The following is a 6874-nucleotide window of genomic DNA, read 5'->3' as shown; positions in this document are numbered from 1 at the left end:
AAAACCGTAAATTTGCAAAATTGAGAAGCTCCTCGGCCGAAAGCAATAAAAACTCGCATGTGAATTTGTCTGTCAGAAACTGTCTTTTTTTGTCGAAAATTTCGTTAGTGTGGAGTCCGAAATTTCTCGTTTTGCCCCGAAAACCGTAAAATTGCAAAATTCGGAAGCTCCTTAGGTCGCAGTCGTAAGAGCCTTGAAAAAGCTGGGATTTTTTTCCAGTCATGCCAAAAGGATCATTTGGGCACCATTCAAAGCAAATACATAAATTTAAGCCCGCATGTTTAAATCGATTCATTTTATTAAGAGTCACGTTCCCATTCAGCCTTTCGTTACGCCCTCAGATGGTTCCAAGAACGGTTTTTTTTCCAAATTAGTAACTTAATCCTGTAGGTACCTACTCAATGCAATACGAAATCCGACCATCCTCTTGCAACTGAACCGACCAAAGAAAATGAACTTATGTACAGGTTGTTTTTTGCGTCTTTTGCACTGTTGAGCCGGGTATTACCGATAAAAGAATCTGGTGGTAATCTGATATATGGGTGTAGTTCCAAACAGGATTAGCAAAAGCCATGGAATACGGGGCTTCCATTATTTGAACTGATAAGTTCGCGTAATTTTTAAGTAACACCCACTACCTGCAAATATTGATTCATCTACTTTATTGGATCAGTTCCAAACCATTGCCTGCTCTAAACCTCAAGAGGCGCAGTTGGTTTGAATTAAGTCCTAAATGGGGACATCCACGTGTTGTGAGTCTGCTAGCGCGGTTAAGGACACGCTCAACCGATGGAAAAGCACAAAGCATGACCTATTTCGAAAAATTACATATTAGGAGGGCTTTTCAAATAATATAAATAAACAAAACTGGAAAACCTTCATATGGAAAGTGGTTGAAAATTGACTGGTGATGAGTTGAGGATGAAGCACTGAATCAACTCATAGTTGTTCTGTTTAAAACTGCAACATTGCAAGTTGGCGAAATGAAATCTTCAGAGTGTCGTAAAATGTGCACTTCAAGGATTCAAGTAACAAACATGACACTGCTTAAGCTCACTTATTCATTTTATGATGAGCGAGCAAACAATGGCACAATTCACATAAAATGCAAGCAAAACAATGTAATTAATGGCGCAACGGTTTGAAGCCGTTCAACGACTTTACTGCATAGTCAATAATTTTTGTATACGGTAGGTAAAGAACATTATCTGATATCTAATTTTAAAATTTCACACTCTGAGGTCAGCAATCTTGCAATCGATTAGCCGATTTAAATTGACGAAAAATCCACGCGCTTCTGCAAAGAGATTCCAAGTGGAACAATGTCAATCAACCACAAAAATTTTCATCTGCAGATTAAAAACGATCAATTGCACAATTCCACCTGCAGTTTGTATAATAGGGTGTTTCCACTTTTTTTTTAATGCTGATATATAGAAAGTAGAATCCGTATCGTCGGTTGCCTATCCCGATTGTGACGTAGAAGGTCATATCCACAAAGTGTCTCGTGTTAATTTTGTTGTTTTCGCAGCTTTGTTTCATTATTTAAGTTATTGTGATTATCATCATTTTATTGACTGTTATTATCTTGCATAATGGAAAATGTATGGATCACAAAATAAGTGGTGTTTTGTGTGAGGATTTAAGAATACCTCAATAAGTGCTCCAAACAAACTCTTTCTAACCGTTCCTCATGATTATGCACGTACAGTTTTATGGTTAAAAGCAGCTAGACGTGATGTTTCTAAATCAACATAAATGTTTTTTGTTGCGAGGATCATTTTAATGAAAATTCGAACAAAACGCTAATGATGAGGCAGACAGAATATGCCTTCGATCGTACTCTGTGTTCCCCGATTATTATTTCGTAACTCTTTTTAGGGACAATTACTACTGAGCCAAATAAAATAAGATGATTAAAAATTAGTGGACTGTATTTGAACGTTGTAGTTGGTAGACAAGTTGTGATAATATATGACAATACAAAAAGGTTATGGCGCTGCCTGGCAACATTGACAGGCCAATGTTGCCAACCTGATTTACTCAGGGTGCGCACATGGTACGCACACTAATCCTAACAATTTACCTAATTTAAACCAATACAGACAGATTAGTATATTAAGGAGAGAGTAACTAATAATGGATTTACAGATTTTTACTTACGCTGCTGCTTTGACACCCTTAAATTCGGCTGAATTAAAGCGTTCGTCGTTTTGTAAAAATTCGGTATAAGCGAAGACAAATATTCTGGCTGGGCGGTTAATATATATAATAAAGCTCAAGTGCCCATACAAGCTCTAATGCGTTTCTAGAAGCTGCCAACAGCGTTCTACCGAAATTTGCGCATGTTTGGCAACGGTGTCCCTTGAAAAAGAAATCCTATGTGGAAAATTGCAGGCTAATATCTCACCGCTGGAGTCCAACGCGCTAGTTGGTACAAATAGGGGTTGAAGGGATTGCCAAGTGTACTCGCTTCGGCGGTACATATACTAAAATTGGAACGATACAGAGAAGATTAGCATGGCCCCTGCGCAAGGATGACACGCAAAATCGTGAAGCGTTCCACATTTTTTTGCGAAATTTTTACCATTTTTCTTCTCAGAAAATTAGAAGCTTTAACCGCGCATTAACCACCTATGAAGATGGAAGGCATTCGAGCTAGCAAAACGCCAGGAGAAATGTCTTTTAGGGATCAAAGAGGACGTGCATCGTGTCATTGTTTGCTTCAGAAATAACGCAGAATATAATTTATTTAAAAGATTTTTCAAAAAACTTAAAATTGAAATTAAAAAAATCACCGTACACATAGTAAATTGTTTGTTGACGCTTTAAGGAATCCTTCTGAAGCAATTTTTTAGTTTAACGCAAACCATAAATTATTTAAATCCACAAGATAATTAATGAAACACAACCACCAACTAAACACTATGCATAGAACGTAAACAATCCGCCATTTATATGACCAGAGACGTCACAACCAATATGATTCCGTTTTAGAGACTCATGAATAATTTGAATTTTAGCTGAATTTGGTTATTAAAAACTAAATAATAAAATAATCATTGTATCAAAAATTCCTACAGGAATAGGAAGTAGAAATTTTTGATATAATGATTACTGCCGCGATTGAAAGGTGTTTGTCTTTTATACCTCGAAGGATCATCCATTCGCACCACAATGTTGCGCTGATGTTGGCCATTGTTTCAAGTGCCGTCAACGTGTAATTTCAAATTGTTTGTATGTGGTAAGCCGATAACGAGAACATTAAGAAACTCTGCACTGCGTGGGTTAAATGTGCAATGCACCTGGGGTTATTACTAGTCGTAAGTGTTGAATTAAATGGACTATGATTAGTTCGGCCAGCCAGGTTAAGTGGCATGCCATAACTTCAAGATTAACCACAGAAATCACAGTTAAATAAAAAAAGTTTACCGGGAATGAACGTTAAATCGAACTAAACCAGCTAAACAAACTTCCAGCCTGGGTAACATTGTGTTGAGTGGCGCTTTTGCGTTGAACCCATCGCGCCTCACTGCGCCGCACATCGAATTGCGCTTGTGACGGAATAGTTCTTTAAATCAGAATATTTTTAATTAGTTGAAATTTCTTTGGTTTCTATCATCGCCCGGAAATTGAGCAACAGTTGCAAAAACGCGATGCAAAACGTGCTTAATCCCAGGGCCGATCTACTAAATACTAATACTAAAGTAGTTTTCTCATCCAGCAATTTGCTAAAATCGTAAACATTCACGGTTGATCATATTATTTTGCCGACTGTTTATGTATGTACTGGTAAACTTCGGCAAGAAAAAACTGGTTTTGCATTTGTAAAAGTACTGTTTTGCTTTAAATAACTGACCTGTTATTAACACGACCACTAGCAATACCGATAACCTTTCCAGAGATTAAAGTGTGTTTTCGTTGAACTGACTAGGGCAATAAATCATCATTTTCAATTGAAAACTTGTTGTTTTCATTTAACGACAATACGGCCTTCTTAACTGGCTTGTTTGTTGCAGGCAAACGTAAAAAAATCGACTGATTGAAAACATTAACAACAATACCGGCATAGTCTTAAGAAGCAAAAGATAAAACGACTCCCTTCAGCATCAGAGTTGAAATAAGGCCGTACTCTACACGGAATATTCAAACATGTCAGGATGTTGAAAACTTCAAAAACAAAGAGCGGCCTTCTCGTTTTCCTGTTTGGCTTACAAACAATTAAACATCGTCTGGTGTTTGTTTCTCTTTTAACGCGACAATAACTTTCGAGTGTATATTTTTACTTCTCTCGAGATTACAGCTTTTATTACTCTGTCAGATAAGGGTTTTTAGGTGCAGCTTGAAAATCAACAAAAGGTAAATGGGTTCGTATCGCGATTAAGAGCTTGCTAACTATTTTACGATGCATTAACGCTTTGGGGTTTGTAAAAGTTACATGGTAGAAAAGCTTCAATTAGTACAAATCGAGGTCCAAAACGGTGATAGATTTTTTAAAACCAGATTGAAATCAAAGTGTACTGAAGGTTAAAATGCTTGTGATCTCCTGCCAAATTGCCGGATTTAGATCAACAGTAAACACCATTAAGTAATGCTTATTTAGTAGAAATTTGTGACAATGCGGCGGTTATTTTTAGCCTGGATATGTAGTTATTATTCGTCATGATTAACTTCAATAAACAGCACGTCAATAATCCAATCAGCCAAACCACATATACGCGAGGGGGTCAATTAATTGACTGTTTGCTGGATTTGCTTATCAAGACATTCATTACGATCGTTATTTTCTCAATCCATGACTTGTGAAGCTCTTCATCATTGTTTCATTGAAATTATAGTGTTAACAGTCTTATTGGTGGTTTCTTGAAATGCTACCAGTGTCGTGCCCGATGAACCAATCGCTACTTGGCCGGGATTCAATTGAAAAGTTCAATTTTTCGATAAATAATCAAATTATGAATAAAATTCGAGTTGACTACTTTAGATTCGAAAAGTTGCAAAGCTACTAATTACTTCGCAGCATCATTCAAGCACCTAGCGGGTTTTGCGCTTATGCAAACCGACAATCAACACGCAAATATACACACTCAAGGCTCAAAATCTAGGTGAAAAAAGTGAAGAGAAAACATTAAAAACTTGGGGCAATTTTCCTTAAAATAAACGCTGGTTGTTTACTGATTTGAAGTAGGTCTGCAGGCACGTTCAGCACACCATGTTTTTCAATACGACTATTTATATTTTATTTCAACTAACCAGTTTCATGTTATATGTAATCGCGCGGAACCTAAGGAAATCTCAAAAGAGTCCATGGCAAATTACACCAATCCAATTCAAAGATCAGTTTTCATTCGATCACTTAACGCAAAATAGGGTGTTTTCACTTTTTTTTTAATGTTGATATAAAGAAAGTAGTTATGGCAAACCTTACACTAATATAAGTGAAATTTTATATATTATTTACCTAATTTAAACCAATACAGACAGATTAGTATATTAAGAAGAGAGTAACTAATAATGGATTTACGGATTTTTATTAACGCTGCTGCTTTGACACCCTTAAATTCGGCTAAATTAAAGCGTTCATCGTTTTTGAAAAATTCGGTAATATGTACGCATGGTAAATTATTTGTTGACGCTTTAAGGAATCCTTCTGAAGCCATTTTTTAGTTTAACACAAACTATAATTAATTTACACCCACAAAATAATTAATGAAACACAACTAAACAGTATGTACACACAGAACGTACACAATCCGCCATTTATATGACCAGAGACGTCACAACCAATAGGATTGCGTTTTAAAGATGCATGAATAATTTGAATTTTAGCTGAATTTGTTTATTAAATATTTAACAAAATAGCAATAGATCGCCTTGAAGAATGTGAATTTCATTGCCATTGTGTGATAAAAGGTTCAAACCAGTTGACGATTCCCTAAGGGCTAAAGGCTGTAGCTTAGCTTGAAGAAATCCTCGTGTATGGATGGTTTGAGCAACGATTTCCAACCACGAAACCCCATAATTGAAGAGAATGTGTGGACGTCAAGAATTTTCGCCATCATTGAACTAAAGCGGTCCATAAAAGTGCAACTTTGTGATTAGACATTTACCGATTTGGCTCGGCGTTGCTGGCGGTTTTTGCCCAATTTTCGAGATACAATGTAATTTTAATTAGTTGTTGCCAAAGTCCAACCAGAGCATTGCAGCAACCCATTAATAATCTAATTGAACCTTTTCCATGTGTTGACAAAAAAACTAAAGTGGGCAATGACTAATCCAAACTACTTAACTGTGTTGTTTGAATTGGAATTGCAAAATAGTGGGATGGAAGAAAATGTAAATGAAGTTTCCCCATCTAGCAAAGAAGTGAACATTTGCTGGCAAGTAAACGGTGATTGTTGGTGCGGCTGATCTAACAGCAAAGATAGACTTGCCCGGAGAAACAACCAACAAACAAAAACATGTTTGTAGCAGTAGAACCGGTTCGTCACGTTCGGGAGATGTTAATGGTATATCCACTCAACATCTCAGACGTTTTTTATTGCTTTCTGCTAGCAGGAGTAAACTCGGCGAGCTGTTTACCCTCGCAGAATTAAATCTAGATCGTTTTCTTGTCAATCAACGGAAGAGCACTCGGTTCGGCCACAGTTTCGCTTTAGAAGTATAATTTGCTGACTGAGCTAAAAATTTTGAACATCGTTTATTTCATTACGTTTCGGCGAGACAACAGCGCCATCATCAGATTTAAAATTTACACAAACTCATGATTGGTTAAAATCAACGTTCTTTTAGGTCTTTGCCTTCTTGAAACCGTAAATTTGTCTGTCGACAGACAAATTTACGGTTTCAAGAAGGCAAAGACCTAAAAGAACGT

At 36.7% G+C, this 6874-nt stretch overlaps 1 non-coding gene across 1 annotated transcript; it reads left to right on the top strand.

The window, feature by feature from the left end:
• The first annotated feature begins 2465 nt into the window (after nucleotides 1-2465).
• LOC125503600 lies at nucleotides 2466-2572 on the top strand. The gene has a single exon (XR_007280983.1). It is a non-coding gene; the product is annotated as a U6 spliceosomal RNA (small nuclear RNA).
• Nucleotides 2573-6874: the final 4302 nt, after the last annotated feature.

This window comes from Dendroctonus ponderosae, unplaced genomic scaffold (genome assembly GCF_020466585.1).
Source record: "Dendroctonus ponderosae isolate FM_Combo_2020 unplaced genomic scaffold, Dpon_F_20191213v2 Dpon_F_20191213_2, whole genome shotgun sequence".
NCBI lineage: Eukaryota > Metazoa > Arthropoda > Insecta > Coleoptera > Curculionidae > Dendroctonus > Dendroctonus ponderosae.
This window is presented reverse-complemented; position numbering and strand designations above follow the sequence as displayed.